Raw genomic sequence first — 22,831 nt, 5'->3', positions numbered from 1 at the left:
CGGGCGTATGAGGACCTCTACCAGCAGTTAGACACGAAGTTAGGCGAAAGGGACATCTATAAGATAACCAAGATCCGAGAGAGGAGATGAGGGATGTTGGCCAAGTCAAATGCATCAAGGATGGAGCAGACCAACTCCTGGTGAAGGAAGAGGACATTAAGCATACATGGTGAGAGCACTTCAACAAGTTGCTCAATGGGGAGAATGAGAGTTCTACCATAGAACTAGACGACTCCTTTAATAATACCAGCAAGCATTTTTTGCGGCAAATCCAGGAGTTTGAGGTCAAGTTGGCTTTAAAAATGATGAAATGAGGCAAGGCGATGGGCCCTGATTGTATCACCATTAAGGTGTGGAAAGGCCTCAGAGACATAGCGATAGTATGGCTAACCAAGCTTTTCAACCACATTTTTGGGCATACAAGATGCTAGAAGAATGGAGACGAAGTATATTAGTGCCAATCTTCAAGAACAAGGGGGATGTTCAGAGTTGTAGTAATTAATGGAATTAAGCTGATGAGCCATACAATGAAGTTATGGTTTTGAGTCACTGAGCACCGCTTAAGAAGAATGACAAGCGTGACCAAAAACCAGTTTGGTTTCATGCATGGGAGGTCGATCATGGAAGCCATTTTCTTGGTACAACAACTTATGGAGAGAAACATGGACCAAAAGAAGGACCTGCATATGGTGTTCATTGACTTGGAGAAGGCCCATGATAAGATATTGTGGAATGTCATGTGGTGGGCCTTGAAGAAACACAAAGTGCAAGCAAAGTACATTACCCGCATCAAGGACATTTATGATAATGTTGTCACAAGTGTTCGGACAAGTGATGTCAACATTGATGACTTCCCGATTAAGATAGGACTACATCAAGAGTCGGCTTTGAACCCTTATCATTTTTGCTTTCGTGATGGATATAGAAGGCATATATCCCCCGTATATAAAGGAGGGGAGGAGGAGGCTGGCCGGCCCTAGGGGACGTGCCCAAGGGGGGAGTCCTACTCCAAGTAGGAATCGGCTCCCCCCTTTCCTAGTCCAAGTAGGAGAAGAAGGAAAGGGAGAGGGAGAGGGAAAGAGGGGCCACACCCCCTCCCCTAGTCCGATTCGGACTCCCTTGGGGGGGGCGCCACCTCCTCGCTGCTGCCCTCTCTCTCCCCTAAAGCCCACAAAGGCCCATTACTTCCCTGGGGGGGTCCGGTAACCCCTCCGGCACTTCGGTTTTATCCGAAACTATCCGCAACACTTCTGGTGTCCGAATAACATGGTCTGATATATCAATCTTTATGTATCGACCATTTCGAGACTCCTTGTCATGTCCATGATCTCATCCGGGACTCCGAACAACCTTTGGTACATCAAATCACATAACTCATAATACAAATCGTCATCGAACGTTAAGCGTGCGGACCCTACGGGTTCAAGAACTATGTAGACTTGACCGAGACACATCTCCGGTCAATAACCAATAGAGGAACCTGGATGCTCGTATTGGTTCCTACATACTCTACGAAGATCTTTATCGGTCAAACCACATAACAACATACATTGTTCCCTTTGTCATCAGTATGTTACTTGCCCGAGATTCAATCTTCGGTATCCTCATACCTAGTTCAATCTCGTCACTGGCAAGTCTCTTTACTCGTTACGTAATGCATCATCCCATAACTAACTCCTTAGTCACTTTGCTTGCAAGGCTTATAGTGATGAGCATTACTGAGAGGGCCCAGAGATACCTGTCCGAAACACGGAATGACAAATCCTAATCTCGATCTATGCCAACTCAACAAACACCATTGGAGACACCTGTAAAGCATCTTTATAATCACTCAGTTACGTTGTGACATTTGATAGCACACTAAGTGTTCCTCCGGTATTCGGGAGTTGCATAATCTCATAGTCATAGGAACATGTATAAGTCATGAAGAAAGCAATAGCAATAAACTAAATGATCAGTGCTAAGCTAACGTATGGATCTTGTCCATCACATCATTCTCTAATGTTGTGATCCCGTTCATCAAATGACAACACATGTCCATGGCTAGGAAACTTAACCATCTTTGATTAACAAGCTAGTCAAGTAGAGGCATACTAGGGACACTCTGTTTGTCTATGTATTCACACATGTACTTAGTTTCCGGTTAATACAATTCTAGCATTAATAATAAACATTTATCATGATATAAGGAAATATAAATAACAACTTTATTATTGCCTCTAGAGCATATTTCCTTCAGTGGTGCTAGCTGATGACAGTCGTACGAGGGTTTATAGGATGTTAGAGTTATGGAGACAAACCTTGGAATTGAAAGATTTTAGTCTTAGTAGAACTAAAACCGAGTACATGAGGTGCGGTTTAGGTACTACTAGGCACGAAGAGGAGGAGGTTACCCTTGATGGGCAGTTGGTGCCTTAGAAGGACACTTTCGATATTTGGGGTTAATGCTGCAAAAGGATGGTATTGAGGAAGATGTGAACCACTGAATCAAAGCCGTATGAATGAAGTGGTGCCAAGCTTCTGACATTCTCTATGACAAGAGAGTGCCACAAAAGCTAAAAGGCAAGTTCTATATGATGGCGGTTCAACCTACAATGTTGTATGGTGTTGAGTGTTGGCCGACTAAAAAGCGACATGTTCAAAAGTTAGGTGAGGTGAAGATGCACATGTTGAGATGGATGGGTGGCCACACGAGGAAGGATCGAGTTTGGAATGATGATATACGAGATAGAGTTGGGGTAGCACCAATTGAAGAGAAGCCTGTCCAACATCATCTGAGATGGTTTGGGCATATTCAACGCAGGCTTACAGAAGCTCCAGTGCATATAGAACGGCTAAAGCGTATGGATAACGTCAAGAGAGGTCAGGGTAGACAAAAATTGACATGGGAGGAGTCCTTAAAGAGAGATCTAAAGGATTGGAGTGTCACCAAAGAACTAGCCATGGATAGGGGTGCGTGAAATCTTGTTATCCATCTGCCACAAATATGAGTTGGTCGCGAGAGATAACATGCCTGTGGGAGTAACAGTAGACAGTTTGGGTGGTAACAGATCATGAAGAGTAAGAGAAGTACTTTGGATAACACACTATGGGGAGTGACAAACATATGTTGGATTGTAACAGTAACACATTATGGGGAGTGACAGTCATATGTTGGGTTGTAACCGGCCTTGTGGAGTGACATAAATTATATTGTGTGGTAACATACCATGAGGAATAACGGAATGTCTTTAGACAGTAACATACTTTAGGTAGTAACAGTCATACACTGTGTGGAAACAGATCATTAGGAGCAACATAATTACTTTGGACAGTAACATATCATGGGGAGTAACAAATTTACTATGAGAGGTGACAGACCTGTAGGAGTAACAACACACGGTTTGGTTGGTAACAGAAGTACTTTGGACACGATGAGTAACATGGGGAGTGTCAAACATATGTTGGGTTGTTACAGGACATGATGAGTAATATAAGCACAAATACTTTGCTACCCAAGGTTTGATTCTTTTAGGTGTTGCATGGTATTGGTGATGTTCCATTTCCATATCATTTCTCCACAAGAAAGGATGAGCTCTTTGTGTAGAGCCACGTCAAGATTTCATTAGTGCACCTTGTATATAATCTACAATTATAGTTTATATTTTTATTACATGTTTATTTTTGCTGCTATTAGAGAGGCATCATGCTAATGTACAGTTTACTGGCTTTAGCGCCCTACTGAGTGGCTATTTACCATAACCTGCTAGCCAATGTGTATGTGTGATCCTTGTTATTACCAAGTACGTATAAGATTACTATTTAGTATGGACTAACATATGGTTTCGTTCATGTAAATTTAACTAGGTTTCATGCGGCCATATATTTACAGAAATTCCTATAATTTTATTTTACAAATGGACGGGCGCGCCATCACACGCCATCAATGATCTAGTATATATATTACACAACAGGAAGGGCCACCAATTTAGATAGGCAAGCAAGCAAACAATTGCATTTGTATGAGAGTATGATCATGATACATATTTGATAATGATTTCTTCTAACTTCTGAATATATTTGAATAATTATTTAACAGGAGAACTAATAAACGAAAAATTATGGAATGCTCTCACTAGACTTGAAAAGGGGCAGGGATACTTACCAACGATTTGCTATAGCAACTGCCTTCCCAGCTAATCAGCTGAAAATGACAAAGAAATATAAAGTAGCAATAGCAACATAATTATAGAAAGATGATAGATGATTTGTACTTACTTTAATATTTTCTAGTTGCTTCTGTTTCCTCTAACCACCCTTGGTCGTACACTTCAGCTGAAAGGGACATAAACAAAAAAGAAGTTGCATTAACAGAAGTACATAGTTTCTTACATGTTCGTTTTCATACCTTATTCTTTCTCTTACGCTGAGGAGGTTCAAACAAAAGCTTGCTGACCATGGCATCAATATACAAATTAATTCTATAAGATTTTCCCATGTCCAAATCATTATCCTCAATGCAGTCCATAAGAACAATCTGTAAACCAATGATTCTATAGTTAGTACGTACCAATGTCAAAGAAAAAAGCTATTAGTTGCATCAACTCCTACTCAGCTTCTAGTACATACCAATGGCACAACCACACAACCAGTCATATTAGCCTTTTATTATCTTGTTTCTTATGAAACTCATAGCAAGCTTTCTTAAAGCGATCAAAGACTACATGTGCCCAGTCAATGTCTTGCAATTGTTCGAACTCATTCACAGCTTCAATGTAGCTGGGGTTATATAAAAAGAGAGTCCTAACAATAGAAAATTTTCTAGTACCATCCCAAGGATAAGCTTGACGAGTATATCCTTGTTAGTAACTTTGGGGAGTTCCCTGTCTTGACATTTATCGACCAACAAACGAATTTTTTTCTTGGTGAACACGTTTCTTTTTTGTCGGTTTTCATCTGATTGGCCTCGAAGTTTGCCTCATTGTTGTCCTCGGCCGCCTCATCAGTATTGCCCTCGGTGTCCGCCTGATTAGCCTCGACGTTTGCCTCATCATTGTCCTTGGCGTCTGCCTCATCATTATTGCCCTTGGCGCCCGCCTCATCATTATTGTTTCCAGCCTTTCTTTTTGCACCTTCTTTGAACTTTCTAGCTACGTAATTCAGCATTGTGTACATCTTGTCATATTCTTCCATTGCTGATGCTGACCTTGGGAGCTCCTTCTTAGACCCCACTGGCAGATGAAAAACATGTTGCACCACCTCTTTGGTTATCCACAATATGACAAGATGTACATAGTGCTGAACTACGTAAATCATTGTGGATAACCAAAGAGGTAGTGCAACATGTTCTTCAGCTATCAGTGGGCTCTAAGAAGGAGCTCCCAAGTTTAGCATCAGCGAATATGACAAGATGTACACAGCGCTGAACTACGTAGTTAGAAAGTTCAAAGAAGGTGCAAAATGAAAGGCTGGAAACAATAATGGTGAGGCGGGCGCCAAGGGCAATAATGATGAGGCGGGCGCCGCAAACAACGATGAGGAAAACGCCGAGGCCAATTAGGCGAACATCAAGGGCAAAACTGATGAGGCGGCATTCGAGGACAATAATGAGTGAAACGCCGAGGCCAATCATGTGAAAGTCGACAAAAAAATAAAAGTGTTCACCAAGAAAAACATTCGTTTGTTGGTCGATAAATGCCAAGACAGGGAAGTCTCCAAACTTACTGACAAGGATATGCTCATCAAGCTTATCCTTGGGGTGGTGCTAGACAAATTTCTACTGCCAGGACTCTCTTTTTATATAACCCCGGCTACACTTGAAGCAGTGAATGAGTTCGAACAATTGCAAGACATTGACTGGGCATACGTAGTCTTCGACCGCTTTAAGAAAGCTTGCTATAGTTTCAGAAGAAACAGTTGCAACTAGTAGCTTTTCTTTGACATTGGTAACTACTAACTATAGAATCATTGGTTTATAGATTGTTCCTATGGACTGCATTGAGGATAATGATTTGGACATGCGAAAATTTTGTAGAATTAATTTGTATACTAATGCCATGGTCAGCAAGCTTTTGTTTGAACCTCTTGAGCGCAAGAGAAAGAGTAAGGTATGAAAAGGAACTTGTAAGGAACTATATGCTTCTGTCGATGCAACTTCTTTTTTGTTTATGTCTCTTTCAGCGGAAGTGTACGACCAAGGGTGGTCAGAGGAAATAGACGCAACTATAAAATATTAAAGTAAGTACAAATCATCTATCATCTTTCTATAATTATGTTGCTATTGTCACTTTATATTTCTTTGTCCTTTTTACTTGATTAGCTGGGAGGACAATTGCTCTAGTAAATTGTTGGTAAGTATCCCTGTCCCTTTTCAAGTTGAGGGAAAGCATTCCATAATTTGCCCTTTATTAGTTCTTATGTCATATAATCATTCAAATATATTCAGAAGTTAGAAGAAATCATTATCAAACATGTATCATGAATTCATGATCATACTCTCATACAAATGCAATTGTCTGCTTGCTTGCCTATCTAAATTGGTGGCCCTTCCTGTTGTGTAATATACTAGAGCATTGATGGCGTGTGATGCTGCACCTGCCCATTTGTAAAATAAAAGTATAGGAATTTCTATAAATATATGGGTGCATGAAACTTAATAAATTTACATGAACAAAACCATATATGTTAGTCTATATTAAATAGTAATCTCATACGTACTTGGTAATAACAAGGCGACATACACATTGGCTAGCAGGTTATGGTAAATAGCCACTCAATAGGGCACTAAAGACGGTAAATTTTACATTACTATGATGCCTCTCCAATAGAAACAAAAATAAACATGTAATAGAAAATATAAACTATAATTGTAGATTATATACAAGGTGCACTAATGAAATCTTCACGTGGCTCTACACAAAGAGTTCATCCTTTCCTGTGGAGAAATGATATGGAAGTGGAACAAGACTAATACCTTGCAACACCTAAAAGAATCAAACCTTTGGTAGCAAAGTATGTGTGCTTATGTTACTCATCGTGTCTTGTAACAACCCAACATATGTCCGTCACTCCCCATTGTACATTACCGTCCAAAGTACTTCTATTACCAACCAAACCGTGTGTTGTTACTCCTGCAGGTCTGTTACCTCTCATAGTAAATTTGTTACTCCCCATGATATGTTACCGTCCAAAGTAATTACGTTGCTCCTCATGATCTGTTTCCACACAGTGTATGACTGTTACTACCCAAAGTATGTTACTGTCTAAAGACATTCCGTTATTCCTCATGGTATGTTACCACACAATATAATTTCTGTTACTCCTCGAGGCCTGTTACAACCCGACATATGTCTGTCACTCCCCGTAGTACCTTACTGTTCAATCCAACATATGTCTATCACTCCCCATACTGCATTACTGTCCAAAGTACTTATGTTACTCTTCATGATATGTTATCACCCAAACTGTCTACTGTTACTCCCAGGCATGTCATCGTCTAAGAGAGAGGCACGAATTAGGACACTAGGGGAAGGAACAACCGCGTGTAGGGAGGGAGGAAGCGCGATGACCATCTATACGATTGCTCGCCTAGGACACCAGTTCTACTAGCGGAGTTTCCAAGTCATGGTGGCCTCTACCGCTCGATTTCAAGCTTTTAGGAGGGGGCGCACTCGGTTACATGGCGTTGATCCGGGTCACTAGGAGGGGGTGGTTCACCGTCATTGCCGTCCACCTCGGCTTCGCCGGTGCAACGATTTGCATCTACTATTAAGCACTCTTATGTAATTTGGTGTTGAGCACTCCTATGTACTTTGGATTTTGCAGTCCTATACTTCTGTTACTCCTCCTAGATGTTACCACCCAATATATGTATGTTACCACACAATATATTCTGTTACTCCTCAAGGCCTGTTACAACCCAACATATGTCGCTTGGTTACATGGCGCTGATCCGGGTCGCTAGGAGGGGGTGGTTCGTCGTCATCGCCGTCCACCTTGGCTTCGCCATTGCGGCGTTTACCCCTATGGCATGAGTGGAAGAAGAGGGGCAGGGGATGCGGAGTGGCCACGTCGCGTTTTTCGAGACGATGATGAATCGGTCACATGGGAAAGAGGCAAGGCCCAATAGGCCCAAGTAACGACAGACCATGGATTTTGTCACGGGAGTAGCGGACAACCTGTGCATCACGATATTCACCCTAGGCGCTCTAAAAAGGGTAAAAGGGATTAAGCGAGGGGGTGGTTCACCGTCCACCTTGGCTTTGCCGATGCGGCGATTACCCCTAGGGCACGAGTGAAAGAAGAGGGGCAGGGCATGCGGAATGATCGCGTCACATATGCCGAATTAACGACAAACCATGGATTTTGTCACGGGAGTAGCGGACAGCCCCTAGGCGCTCTAAAAAAGCACAAATGGATTAAGCGAGGACGGGTGGTTTGCTATCATCGCCGTGCACCTCGGCTTCGCCGGTGCGGCGATTACCCCTAGGGCACGAATGGAAGAAGAGGGGCAGGGTATACAAAGTGGTCGCATCACGTTGTTCGGGACGATGATGAATCGATCACATAGGAAAAGGCCCAATAGGCCGAATTAACGACAGACCATGGATTTTCTCACAGGAGTAGCGGACAGCCTGTGCATCATGATATTCGCCCTAGGCGCTTTAGAAAAGTATAGACGGATTAAGCAAAGATCCAATGCTTAGAAACGACCACAAGTTTAGATCCCACGGCTAGAAATGCTAAAGGACTAAGAGGGCAGGAAAAGTGCTCAGTTATAATGTATCTAAATGCTACAACCCAAAGTGGGATGCGGAGTGGCCGCGTTGCATCTTTCGGGACGATGATGAATCGGTCACTCCTCAAGGCCTCTTACAACCCAACATATGTTGCTCGGTTACATGGCGTTGATCTGGGTTGCTAGGAGGGGGTGGTTCGCCATCATCACCATCCACCTCGGCTTCGTCGGTGCGGTGATTATCCCTAGGGCACGAGTGGAAGAAGAGGGGCAGCAAATGCGGAGTGGTGGCGTCGCGTTTTTCAGGACAATGATGAATCTATCACATAGGAAACAAGCAAGGCCCAATAGGCCAAATTAATGATAGACCAAGACGGATTAAGTGAAGATCCAAAATCTAAAAATGATAACAAGTTCAGATCCGATGACTAGAAATGCTAATGGCCTGAGAGGGCAGGAAAAGTGCTCAGTTATAATGTATCTAATAAATGCTACCACCCAAAGTGGGATGCGAAGAGGTCGCATCACGTTTTCCGGGACGATGATGAATCAGCCACATAGGAAAGTCTAAGGCCCAATAGGCCGAATAAAAGACAGACAATGGATTTTGTCACGGGAGTAGCGGACAGCCAGTGCATCATGATATTCGCCCTAGGCGCTCTAAAAAAAGCACAGACGAATTAAGCGAATATCCAACGCTTAGAAACAACCACAAGTTTAGATCCGATGGCTAGAAATGCTAATGGCCTAAGAGGACAGGAAAAGTGCTCAGTTATAATGTATCTAAACAAATGCTAACACCCAAAGTGGGATGCGGAGTGGTTGTGTAGCATTTTTCGAGACGATGATGAATCTGTCACATAGGAAAGAGTCAAGGCCCAATAGACTGAATTAACGACATACCATGGATTTTGTCACAGGAGTAACAGACAGCCCGTGCATCATGATTTTTGCCCTAGGCACTCTAAAAAGCACAGACGGATTAAGGGAAGATCCAATGCTTAGAAATGACCACAAGTTCAGATCTGATGGCTAGAAATGCTAATGGCCTGAGAGGGCAGGAAAAGTGCTCTGTTATAATGTATCTAAATGCTACTACCCAAAGTACTTCTGTTACTCCTCCTAGATGTTACCACCCACCACACAATATAATTATGTTACTCCTGGTTGCGTCACGCTTTTCTTAAGCGAAGATCCAATGCTTAGGAACGACCACAAGTTCAGATCCAACGTCTAGATATGCTAATAGCCTGAGAGGGCAGGAAAAGTGCTCAGTTGTAATGTATTTAAATGTTAACACCCAAATAGGGATGCAGAGTGGCCACATTGTGTTTTTTGGGACAATGATGAATCAATCACATAGGATAGAGTCAAGTCCCAATAGGCCGAATTAACGACAGGCCATGGATTTTTTCATGGGAGTAGCGGACAACCCGTGCATCATGATATTTGCCCTAGGCGCTCTAAAAAAGCACAGGCGGATTAAGCAAAGATCCAGCACTTAGAAACGACCACAAGTTCAAATCCGACAGCTAGAAACGTGGCCCGAGAGGGCAGGAAACTGCTCAGTTATAATGTATCTAAATGCTACCACCAAAAGTACTTCTGTTACTCCTCCTAGATGTTACCACACAATATAATTCTATTACTCATGGTCACGTCACGTTTTTCAGGACAATGATTAATTGGTCACATAGAAAAGAGTCAAGGCCCAATAGGCTGAATTAACGACAGACCATGGATTTTGTCATGGGATTAGCGAAAAGCGTGCATCATGATATTCGCCCTTGGGGCTCTAAAAAAGCACAGATGGATTAAGCAAAGATCCAACGCTTAGAAACGACCACAAGTTCATATCCGACGGCTAGAAATGCTAATGGCCTGAGAGGACAGGAAAAGTGCTCAGTTATAATGTATCTAAATGCTACCATCCAAAGTACTTCTATTGCTCCTCCTAGATGTTACCACCCAATATATGTATGTTACCACACAATATAATTCTGTTGCGACTGCTTCCTCCCATAGGCCTGCATTGAGGCATTCGCCCATGCAGACCACCAAATCGAAGCCTTCCATAGATGTTGACCTTCCGAGGTTCCACCAAGCCCTATACATCGAGTTGAGCCGGGGTCGTCCCAGAGCTCCATTCGCCTCTGACTCGCATAGGGGAAGAGGGGAAAAACCAATATGTCATCTGTCCAGTTCCTGACCTCGAAAGCCCGACCCTCTTGAGTTGCAGTGTCGACCTTGCTCCCGTGCTGCCCATGCTCGCATGTGCTCCACCTCGACATCAGCCCATTCCTTGATAAGAGATTTTCCGTCATGGTCCACTCGGCATCTACCGGGAAAATTATCCGCGGTTTAACCCTACTCATGATGTTAAGTCATCTTTGGACTTAAGCAACCCTATTAAATCATTTCTAGACTCCGACAGACAGATCCTAACCTGGCACATAGTTGTAACCCGACAGACACATCCTAACCCGACAGACGGTTGTAACCCGACAGATGGTAACCCGGCTGATAGATCCTAACTCAGCAGACAGTTGTAACCCGATAGATGATAACCCAGATCCTAACCCGACATCTACTTAGCCATAAATATGAGCCACCTGGAGTTAAGAATCCCACAGAGAGAGTCCAAGGGTTAAGAAGCCAGATATAGGTTAAGTCTTAATCCTACTAGAACTCTACATGTAACCCGCCCCTCCGCAACGAGCCCATTGTTGGCGTGCTTCTTCACCAATGATGCACTAGTAATCCCTCACTCCTCCTCCGCCTCCTTTCTCCAATACGGTGGCAGTGCCCAGGTGATGGCAAGGCTAACCAGCTATGGCATTTTCAGAGATGTCTCACTACAGTTGTGCAGTTTTGGCGCTCCATAATTGTCATGTGCAAGGCCATAGACAGGATGCGACTTATAGTGTCTCGTTGAGTCTTAGGACAAAACCTCGGACTATCTTATGAGGGCATTGTAAACTTCACATTCTCTCATTTTATGACATAGTTGCCAAGGATATTAATCGCATGTCGGAAGCCAACATCAAATATGTTATGTTGAATGCAGCGAGGGTGGGACGAAAAATTAAAATATTTATGAAGAACTTGAAATGACACTACTCTTTACCTGGATAGACGGTATTTACCCTACTCCTACTTATTCTTTGCCCCACTCCTACTCTATTTGTTTTGTTTCTTAACTTGATGAAACTTTGCATTCCAGAGTACATGCCCTCCCAGTAGGACTGAATTTGGTTCATTATTAGGCCGTTTTGAAGAAAGAAGTTCACGTTCTACTAGTGTGTCAAACAGAAGAAGGAAGAAATTCACAAAACACATTGACAAACACACTTCACTGATGTATTTGGATGAACATGGTTGCGGCAACATTCAGTTAGTGAAATATAGATAACTACTAGCGGAGAAAGGATATCTTGAGGTGTTTCTAATTAAGGACTTTAGTCAACAGTGACCATAAATAGGCGAACATTTGAAAGTTCACAAGAGCACGACAAAAAAGGAAGGAAGAATCTGGTGTGGCAGGATTTGCCTTCCTGTCATTAACTCAAGAAGCAAAACCATCAAAGGAAATGTTGCTGGCTAGTTCCACCTTTTTTTTAATTCTTACAGGACAGTTTTAATTTGCATAGCCACCTATATACCAGCACCCATTGGCATTTATCGGCAGTCGTAGGTCTTCTATCTTCATAGCGAATGAGCTCCTTGGGCCTACCCCGTTGGGCATTCCCCCGTCAGTAGTCCCCAATTTTGTCAGGGATCCGACGAAGGCTTTGATCTAGTGGCTGCATGTGCGAATGCCTCAATGCATCTCACTCACCGCGTGATCCCGGGTTTACCTGGTGGATTCCAGTCGGTTCCAGAGACCGATTGGGCATATACACACTTCTTGGCCTCCACCCGCCATGCGCCTTGTGGCCCACCCATCGTAGGTCTTCTATCTTCATAGAGAATGAGATCCTTGGGCCTACCCTATTGGGCAATACCCCATTAGTAGTCTTTGAGTTTGTCAGTGGTCCGATGAAGGCTTCGATCTGGTGGTCGGCATGGGTGATTCTAGAAGGAGGGCGAGGTGGACCGCTTGGCAAACTCTGATGCAAACCAGCAGACCTGAAATGAAGTAGAGCCACTCGACATTTATAGCCATTCGGCGTATCCCAATCGAACTGCGCCACTCGTTGCTTAGAACCAAGGTGGTGCATCATGACCTCCGTGGAATAACTCATCACCCCGTAACGCGTGAACATTCTTCCCGATGACACATCGTGCACACCCTGGCAATAGCCGCAATGCTCTCTTAGATCACTCCCGGCTAAAGGTCTTAGCTCATCGTGGCTACAACAGGGCCGCAGAGGGCACCATCTTTCTCACCGGTCGATGGGACAGGCTCTGGACCAAGCTTCCTGACAAACTCCGGAGAGAACATTATGAGTTTCTTAGGAGGCTTAGTCCAGAGCCCGTCCCACCGATCGATGAGAACGCTGGTGCCTGCAGCGGGCATGTTGCTGCCACGGCAAGCTAAGACCTTGAGTTAGGTGTGATATGAGAGAGTGTTGCATCTATTGCCAGGCTGTGCACGATCTGCAATCGGGAAGAATGTTCACGCATTACGCAGCGATGAATTCATCGGGAACGTAAACACATTGAGTTCTTCCACGGAGGTCATGACGCGCCACCCTGGTTCTAAGCGTCGAGTGGCACATTTTGATTGGGATACGCCGACTTGCTATAAACGTCGAGTGGCTCTACTTCATTTTAGGTCTGCTGGTTTGCTTCAGTGTTTGCCAAGCGGTCCGCCTCACCCTCCTTCTAGATTCGCCCATGCTGACCACCAGATCAAAGCCTTCGTCGGATCCCTGACAAACTCGGGGACTAGTGATGGGGGAATGCCCAACGAGGTAGGCCCACGGAGCTCTTTCGCTATGAAGATAGAGAACCTATGGCGGGTGGGCCACAAGGCGCATGGCGGCCGGAGGCCCAGAACGTATATAGCCCCAACCGGTCTTCGAAACCGACTGGAGTCCACTTTGTAAACCCTAAGGGATCGCTTGGTGAATGAGATGCATTGATGCATTCGCCCATGCACACCACCAGATCAAAGCCTTCGTCGGATCCCTGACAAACTCGGGGACTACTGACGGGGGAATGCCCATCGGGGTAGGCTCACGGAGCTCGTTCGCTATGAATATAGAAGACCTACGGCTGCCGATAAATGCCAATCGATGTTAGTGTTGGTATATAGGTGAGGTCATGCAAATTTAAACCGTCCCATAAGAATTAAAAAAAGGTGGAACTAACTAGCAGCATTTGCTTAGATGGTTTTGCTTCTTAAGTTAATGACAGAAAGGTAACTCTTGCCACAACAGATTCTGCCTCCCTTTTTCTGCTATGCTCTTGTGGACTTTCAAATGTTTGCCCATCTGTGGTCACTGTTGACTAAAGTCCTTAATTAGAAAAACCTCCAGATATCCTTCCTTCACCAGTAGTTGTCTATATTTCACTAACTGAATGTTGCCGCAACCATGTTCATCCAAATACATTAGTGAACTGCGTTTGTCAATGTGTTTTGTGAATTTCTTCCTTCTTCTGTTCGACACCCTAGTAGAACGTGAAATTCTTCATTCAGAACGGCCTAATAATGAACTAAATTCAGTCCTAGTGGGAGGGCATGTACTCTGGAATGCAAAGTTTCATCAAGTGAACAAACAAAATGAAAAGAGCAGGAGTGGGGCAAAGAATGAGCAGGAGTGGGATAAATACCGTCTGTCCAGGTAAAGAGTAGTGTCCTTTCAAGTTCTTCATAAATCTTTTAATTTTTTTGCCCCACCCTTGCTGCATCCAACATAATATATTTGATGTTGGCTTCCAACATGCGATTTATTCCTTGGCAACTATGTCATAAGATGTGAGAATGTGAAGCTTACAATGCCCCCGTAAGATATATATAGTCTGAAGTTTTGGTCTAAGGCTCAACCGAGGCACTATAAGTCGCATCATGGCTACACTGTTGCACATGACAACTATGGTGCACCAAAACTACACGGCTGTAGCGAGACGTCTCTGGAAACACCATAGATGGTTAGCCTTGCCATCACCTGGGCACCGCCTCCGGATTGGGGAAGAGGAGGAGTGAGGGACCAGTCCATCGTTGGTGAATAAGCACGTGGACAATGGGCTCATTGTGGAGGGGCAGGTTACATGTAGAGTTCTAGTAGAATTAGGACTTAACCTATATATGGCTTCTTAATCCTGGGACTCTCCTCGTGGGCTTCTTAACTTCTTAACTCCATGCGGTTCATCTCCATGGCTACGTAGATGCCGAGTTAGGATCCAAGGTACCATCTGCTGGGTTACAACCGTCTATCGGGTTAGGATCTGTCTGCCGGGTTACAACTGTCTATCGGGTTAGGATCTATTTATCGGGTTAAGTCCAGAGATGATTAAATACGGTTGCTTAAGTCCAAAGATGACTTAACGTCATGAGCCGGGCTAAACCGCAGGTAATTCCCCCAACAAATGCCGAGTGGACCATGATGGAAAATCTCTTATCGAGGAATGGGCTGACGTCAAGGTGGAGCACATGCGAGCATGGCAGCACGGGAGCAAGGTCGATGCTGCAACCCAAGAGGGTCGGGCTTTCGAGGTTAGGGAACTGGACAGACGACATATTGGTTTTTCCCTTCTTCCCCTATGCGAGTCGAAGGCGGATGGAGCTCTGGGACGACCTCGACTCGATGTACAGGGCTTGGTGGAACCTTGGGAGGTCAATGTGTGTGGAAGGCTTCGATCTAGTGGTCTGCATGGGTGAATGCCTCAATGCAGGCCTGTGGGAGGAAGCATCCGCAAAAGAATTATATTGTGTGGTAACATACATATATTGGGTGGTAACATCTAGGACTAACATAAGTACTTTGGGTGGTAGCATTTAGATACATTATATTTTCCTGCCCTCTCAAACCATTAGCATTTCTAGCCGTCGAATCTGAACTTGTGGTCATTTTCTAACCATTGGATCTTCACTTAATCTGTCTGTGCTTTTTTAGAGCGCCTAGGGAAAATATCCTTATGTATGGGCTCTTCGCTACCTCCGTGGAAGAACTCAATGTGTTAACGTTCCCGATGAACTCATCGCCGCGTAATGCATGAACATTCTTCCTGATGGCACAGCGTGCACACCCTGGCAACAGCCGCAACGCTCTCTCAGATCACACCCGGCTCAAGGTCTTAGCTCGTCGTGGCTACAACAGGGCCGCCGCGGGCACCAACGTTTTCACCGTCCAGTGGGACATGCTCTGGACTAAGCTTCCAGAAGTCACACTCCCCCATCTCTCCACGCACAAATGTACTTATGTCAGGCCGAGTTCGGGACTGAATTTGGAGCCCGAACAACGATCCAGGATCGGGCTTAGGAAAACAAGAATTAGGCTGTGAATAAAAGGAGAGAGATGCCCATCCTGGAAAAAGTAAGACTTACATCGCTACCATAGTTGTCGAGCCCGAAGTCGCGCTTTCAATTCTGTGGCAAATAAAAACTTCTCCGAAAGAACGAGTTGGCAGAAGTACAAGCTTCGGTGTTAGGAGGAGTATCTGGAGCCGAATGAGAGCTGAAGGCATCACCACCGACTTCGGTGTCATCTTCTCGAGGACCGGAGAAGAGTTCGTCGGCCTCCACTTCCCTTTTCTTGATGATGTTGCCTTTGGCACTAAAATACATGTCACTATGGGAATAAAAAAATTGGGCTAATCTGGAGGAGATCGAAAAATTCACTTGCTTAGGAACGAACCGTTTGGTCTCACTTTAGCCAATTTTTGTAAGCAAATGATTTTTTTGATCACCTCCAAATCCTGAACACGTTAGTCCCAAACAACAACACTTTAGTGCCAAACAAGTTGGGGTAGGCTAGAGGTGAAAGCCATAAGATCTCTCGACCAAATCATATTTTTGGCAGATGGACAGCAAGATTCCACGCACCCCTGTCCATGGCTAGTTCTTTGGTGATACTCCAATACACAACCGACGGCAAGTGACTATCCACCTTGTCCATGTCGTACAAGTCACTGACTTATATGTGCCGCCTTCAACCAATGGCATACCGATAGTGAAGTGTTCGTATGGCCATATGTACACAAGAAGAGAGCACCCATGAATCATCGAGTATTTATGTATCCTACTGCTAGCTCTACTCCATTCATGGTATGTCGAGGAAAGCACAAGATAGTCAAAGCTAAGTTGAAGGCACCTCCAGGTCGGCATGCGCGATCATCCTGGCTATGTGGATTTTGCGCTGGTCCATGGTGTCGCCACGGGACTGATGAACATCATACAGGTGAATAAAAGCAGAATGAACGCCTCAAGCCGATGACTAATAAGCTCATTACTTGCTTCATCCACATTATAGTTCATTGTCAGGACCCCGACTCGATGTCACATCGATCTAGCCGGTAACAGCTCATATCACTTTGCGGCCTCACGCACGGTATCCCCACGGGTGTCGTCTTACCTTTGCCCGGGACCGTTTGCGCCTTTTGGCTCACGTATATGATAGTGTTGCTAGCATCCATATGATAAGGAGCCCGGGCTGACATGACTAGTCGTAAACCCTAAGTGGCACAGACTTACAGGGACAGGCATCCATGACCCAGCTTCGAACGTGTCGGTCATCAGTAAGTGGGTCCGGGCTGTAGCACTGGGCTAGCAGGACTCCGGTAAACCGGGCTGTAGCGGGCTAACAGGACTCCGGTACTCAAAGCGTGACATTTCCCCGAAGGGACAGACACAGGAACGAAGAAGGACACATGCCGGCCAGCCTAAGTGTTCCAGAGCAGTAGCAAGCTACCATGGCTCAGCGGTAACACTAGGAGACATTTCCCGGTAAGAGAGGCTACTAAAGATAAACAACTAGATAGTCAGATCCCACACATACCAAGCATTTCAATCATACACACAATATGCTCGATATGTGCAAATACAACGAAGCATCACAACATGACTCTACGACACAAGTACTTTATTTAAGGCTCAGGGAGCCATACATATCATACACACAAAGGTACGGGTCTCACGACCCAACATACAAGTCATACAGTCATACAAGCCAACAGCGGAAGTACTTTGTCTGGGTACAGACAACTAGTAAAATAAAAGAGGCTTGGAAGCCTAATTATACTACGTGGTCCATCACAAGCTCAGGGTCACCACCTGGGTCTTTAGCCTACTCATTGATGTCAACGTCTACATAGAACCCATCAGAAGGGGTTGCAGCGTCTTCTGTAAAAATGCAGATTATAGCAACATGAGTACAAAGGTACTCAGCAAGACTTACATCAAATCCTACATACATGCATAGTATCAAGAAGGGTTGGTGGAGTTATTGCAGCAAGCCAGCTTTGACTCTTGGCTAGACTATCCTACGATACTCCAACTTGAAATAGTTTTGCGCACACGAGTCCACTATTCACCACTTCAATACACTACCGAGGATCCACCTCTGTCTTCCTACGGAAGAGCCATCCTCGGCACTCACACTTATCTTGAGGCTTTTAGTAGTTTCCATTTACTTGTCTATGAACTGTATAGGCAACCAAGTAGTCCTTTACCGCGGACGCGGCTATTCGAATAGATCATGTTAACCCTGCAGGGGGTACTTCTTCATACACGCTCTCACCACTTACCGTCGTTTACACGACATGTACTCGGCAACCTTCAAGCGGAAGCCCAACGTGGGTGTCGGCCACGACCTACCTAATCACCTAAGCCTCCAGTCCAGGTTTATCGCCTATTCAGGTTCCATCCGCAGGGAGTCCGGCCGAGGTTTCCCATACGGCCCCGAACGATGTGAACAGGGTTCCCGAGATACCTAACGGGTATTCGGTACACCCGGCCACGTACCTAACGCATCACAGCCCACCCCTACGGTCAGCGCTGTCCACGGCCTCCAGTAGGCTACAAACACCAGAAACTACTTGCAACTCCTGGACGGAGAACTAGGGTGAATAAGAAGTCGAGAGGGTCCATTGGTTTCGGGCCCAATGCATGGTAGTAGCTGATTCTTAAATCACACATACAGATCTCAGTGCTTAAGGTCGGCTTCAATGAAACAACCCACCATGTACTCCTACATGGCCTCTCATCGATACCTTTACCAAATCGTGTTCACCACACCACTCTCATTACCGACATAATCATTTCACTCTAGCCCATCACCCAGATGAACCAGACCTGACACGACTCTAAGCATAGCAGGCATAGCAAGGTAGGAACAACACATACATATGGCTCAATCAACTCCTACACATGCTAGTGGGTTTCATCTAGTTACTGTGGCAATGACAGGTCATGCAGAGGAAATGGGTTCAACTACCGTAGCACACAGCAGTTTGAATCGCGTTGTCTTAATGCAGTAAAAGAGAGCAGGAGCGAGAACATGGGATTGTATCGATATGATCAAATGGTTGGTTGCTTGCCTGATGGTTCGTTGCACGGATACGGTTCTTCGCTAGGGTAATCTCGGTACTCCTCGGGGACAGATCCTGTCGCAAAGGACACCGATACACAACATTACCAAACAATATGCAACAATATGATGCATGCATGAAACATGGCAATATGAGTGTGTTGGGCTAATGCAACTAAAACCAGAAGGGTTTGAGCAAATTTGAATCAAAGATTCAAATTTCAAATTCAAATATGGCCTTTTAAAGTGCTTTTCCTTGTTCTGATTAAAACATCAATTTAACTTGTTTGATCATGCATGAAAATAGTACAGATGGATAGATTGGATTTTTCTGATCATTTTTCATATATAATTTGTCCAATTTGGAGTTACAGAATAAAAGTTATGAATTTTTGAAGTTTAATTAATATTCTGGAATTTCCTGATTTAAATTAAATCCAGAAATTCAATTACTGCGTCAGCCTGACGTCACCATGACGTCAGTGGTCAACTGTGGCTGGTTGAAGTCAAACCTGACGTGTGGGGGCCACACGTCAGTGACAGGGGGGGTTAAACAGATTTAAATTAATCCTAATTACTAATTAGTGGCGCTGGGGCCCACTGTCAGTGTCAGGGGGGGTTGACTAACAGTAGTTAGCGCTAACCTAACCACCTGGCCGACAGGGCCCACGCGTCAGTGACCCTGGGGGGTCAAACCCCAGGTCGGTCAAGTCAAACCCCACCGGCGACATGACGCCGGCGAGATCCGAGACGGCGGCGAGAGTGATTTTTGCCATTCCGGCGACCAAATGGACGGCGGAAGGCATCTACGTGTTGTTGAGGCTGAGCCGCGTCTATTGGTGGTGGTGGTTGGGCTCGGGGTGGCCGGAGTTGACGGCGGCGAGCTCGGCTGCGGCGGCCGGAGTTCGGGTGCGGTCGGGATTAGTGTTGCAGGGGGTTTGGGGAGGCGTTGGTGTGTTCTACGTGCTCCTGGTGATGTGTGGAGCACGATGGTGAGCTCGGTTGGGCGCTACGGCGACCGTGGCCACGACGGCGACATCGCCGGCGGCGTGGAGCTCTCGGTCGAGGTGGAGCTAGGGCCTAGAGGTCGGGAGAGACCAGGGAAGAAGGGGGAAACGCTCCGGGGGCTCACCGCGGTTGCAGTGGGCGTCGAAGCGGGCTCGGGGACGCGCCGGAGACGACGAATTTGACGGCGACGGTGGTCGGAGTCCGAAGAGGGGAACGGCGACGTGGCGGCGATGCAGGGCTTCCGGGGACCCGTGGAGCGGTGGGGAGGAAGAGGGAGTTGTGGCGGAGCTTCTGAGCTAATCGGGGGAGCGAGGGGTGGTCGGAGACGACTGCTATGGCGAACGGCGGCGACGGTCGTGTTCGGCCGAGCGAGAGAGAGAGCGAGAGAGAGGAAGGAGAGAGCCAGGGAGAGTGAGAGAGGGCAGGGGGGATCGGGACGGGCTGCGGGCGTCGTCCACGCGGCCAGGAGGGCGTCGGCAAGCAGGAGGTGGCCGCGCGGCCGCGCGCGCGCGAGCACGCAGCAGCTTCGGGGCGTGGGGAGGAAGACGACGGGGAGCTACAGTGCTGGGCTGGGTCGGTTGCTGGCTGGGCCGGCCAGCTGGCTGGGCCGGCCAGCTGGCTGGGCCGCACAGGTAAGTCTTCCCCTTTCTTTTCTGTTTTCTGTTTTTATTTAATATATCTGCAACTTTGTTGAATTAAATAAAATACCTAGGCAACTCCAAAAATCACCAAACTACTCCTGGCTCATAGTTGGATTATTTCCAACATGAAACATTTTAGTTTGGAGATATTTGAGCATTTAAATATTTTATATTATTTTAAATGCCCAAATTCAAATAGTTATGATTTAATTCAAAACCCTAGGATGGCCTAGGAAAATGTGCACCACTTTTGGCAGAGGTTCTGAACCAAGACAAAAATGATGGGCATTTTAGAAGGGCATTTCAGGTTCATTGAAAATTATTTTAGTAAACCCTAGTTGGTTTCAGAGGGGACTGGGGGTTCTGTCATCCCCATTTCAAGTTTCTGATGAAAGAGTAAACATGATGCAACACTCTAATGCATGACTAGCTAGGGTGTGACAACTCACCCCCACTCAAAAGAATCTCGTCCCGAGATTTGGGTTCCTCCGAGAAGAAGGCGGGATATTCAAGTCGAAGACGATCCTCCCTTTCCCAAGTTGCTTCATCTTCAGAATGGTGCGACCATTGAACTTTGAGAAACTTGATGTTATGACGTCGCGTGGTACGTTCGGCTTGATCGAGGATACGAATGGGGTACTCTCGATATGTAAGATCATCTTGGAGATCAAGCGTTTCGTGGTCCACTTCACGGATAGGATCCGAGAAGCAACGCCTGAGTTGAGAAACGTGGAAGACATCGTGAACTCTGGAGAGGAGCGGAGGTAGTTCCAATTGGTAGGCAACTTCTCCTCGTTTGGCGAGAATGCGAAAAGGTCCAATGTAACGAGGAGCCAATTTGCCTTTGATACCGAAACGATGGGTTCCCTTCAGAGGGGTGACCCGAAGGTAAGCCTTCTCGTCAACCTCGAAAGTCATAGCCTTATGTTTTCGGTCATATTGACTGTTTTGACGAGATTGGGCTGTTTTCAACTTTTCGCGAACGATACGAACTTGTTCTTCTGCTTCCTGAATCATATCCGGGCCAAAGAATTGTCTTTCCCCGGTTTCTGACCAGTTAAGGGGTGTTCGACATCGCCGTCCATAGAGAACTTCAAAAGGGGCTTTACCCAAGCTAGATTGATAGCTGTTGTTGTAAGCGAATTCGGCAAATGGAAGGCACTTCTCCCAGTCCATTCCGAAAGAGATAACAGAGGCTCGAAGCATGTCTTCAAAAATTTGGTTGACGCGTTCCACTTGACCACTTGACTGAGGGTGGAAAGCGGTGCTAAAGGAGAGACGGGTTCCCATAGCATTTTGGAAACTTTCCCAAAATCGAGAGGTGAAAAGACTTCCTCGATCCGAATTGATTTCCAAGGGAACACCATGGAGGGACACTATTCGGGAGATGTATAAGTCTGCCAGCTGACTAGCGGTTATACTCTCACGAACTGGTAAGAAATGAGCTACTTTGGAAAGACGATCGACCACGACGAAAATAGCATTATTCCCTCTTTTGGTCCTGGGAAAACCGGTAATGAAATCCATACCAATTTTATCCCATTTCCATTCAGGAATAGCTAAGGGTTGAAGGGTGCCAGCAGGCCGTTGATGCTCTGCTTTTACACGACGACAGACGTCGCAATTAGCAATATACTGAGCGATTTCTCTCTTCATCCTAGTCCACCAGAACCTCTGGCGTAGGTCCTGATACATCTTAGTACTACCGGGATGAATGGTGAGAGGGGATTCATGAGCTTCCTTAAGGATCAATCGCCTCAGGTTGCGCACCTTGGGAACCACTAGTCGATTCCCGAAGTATACGACTCCTTGATCATTAACGGAGAAACAATTCGCAATTCCTTTCTGAATGTTTCTCTTGATGCGGGAGATTCCCGGATCTACCTTCTGTGCTTTGATAATTTGATCCGTAAGGGTAGGTTTTGCCACCAAGGTGGAGAGAAAACCTTGAGGTACAATGTGAAGGTTAAGCTTCCGAAATTCCTCATGGAGAA

Source organism: Triticum aestivum, chromosome 7A (genome assembly GCF_018294505.1).
Source record: "Triticum aestivum cultivar Chinese Spring chromosome 7A, IWGSC CS RefSeq v2.1, whole genome shotgun sequence".
In the NCBI taxonomy this organism is placed as follows: Eukaryota; Viridiplantae; Streptophyta; class Magnoliopsida; order Poales; family Poaceae; genus Triticum; species Triticum aestivum.
The sequence above is the reverse complement of the archived record's forward strand: the minus strand, read 5'-3'. Positions refer to the sequence as shown.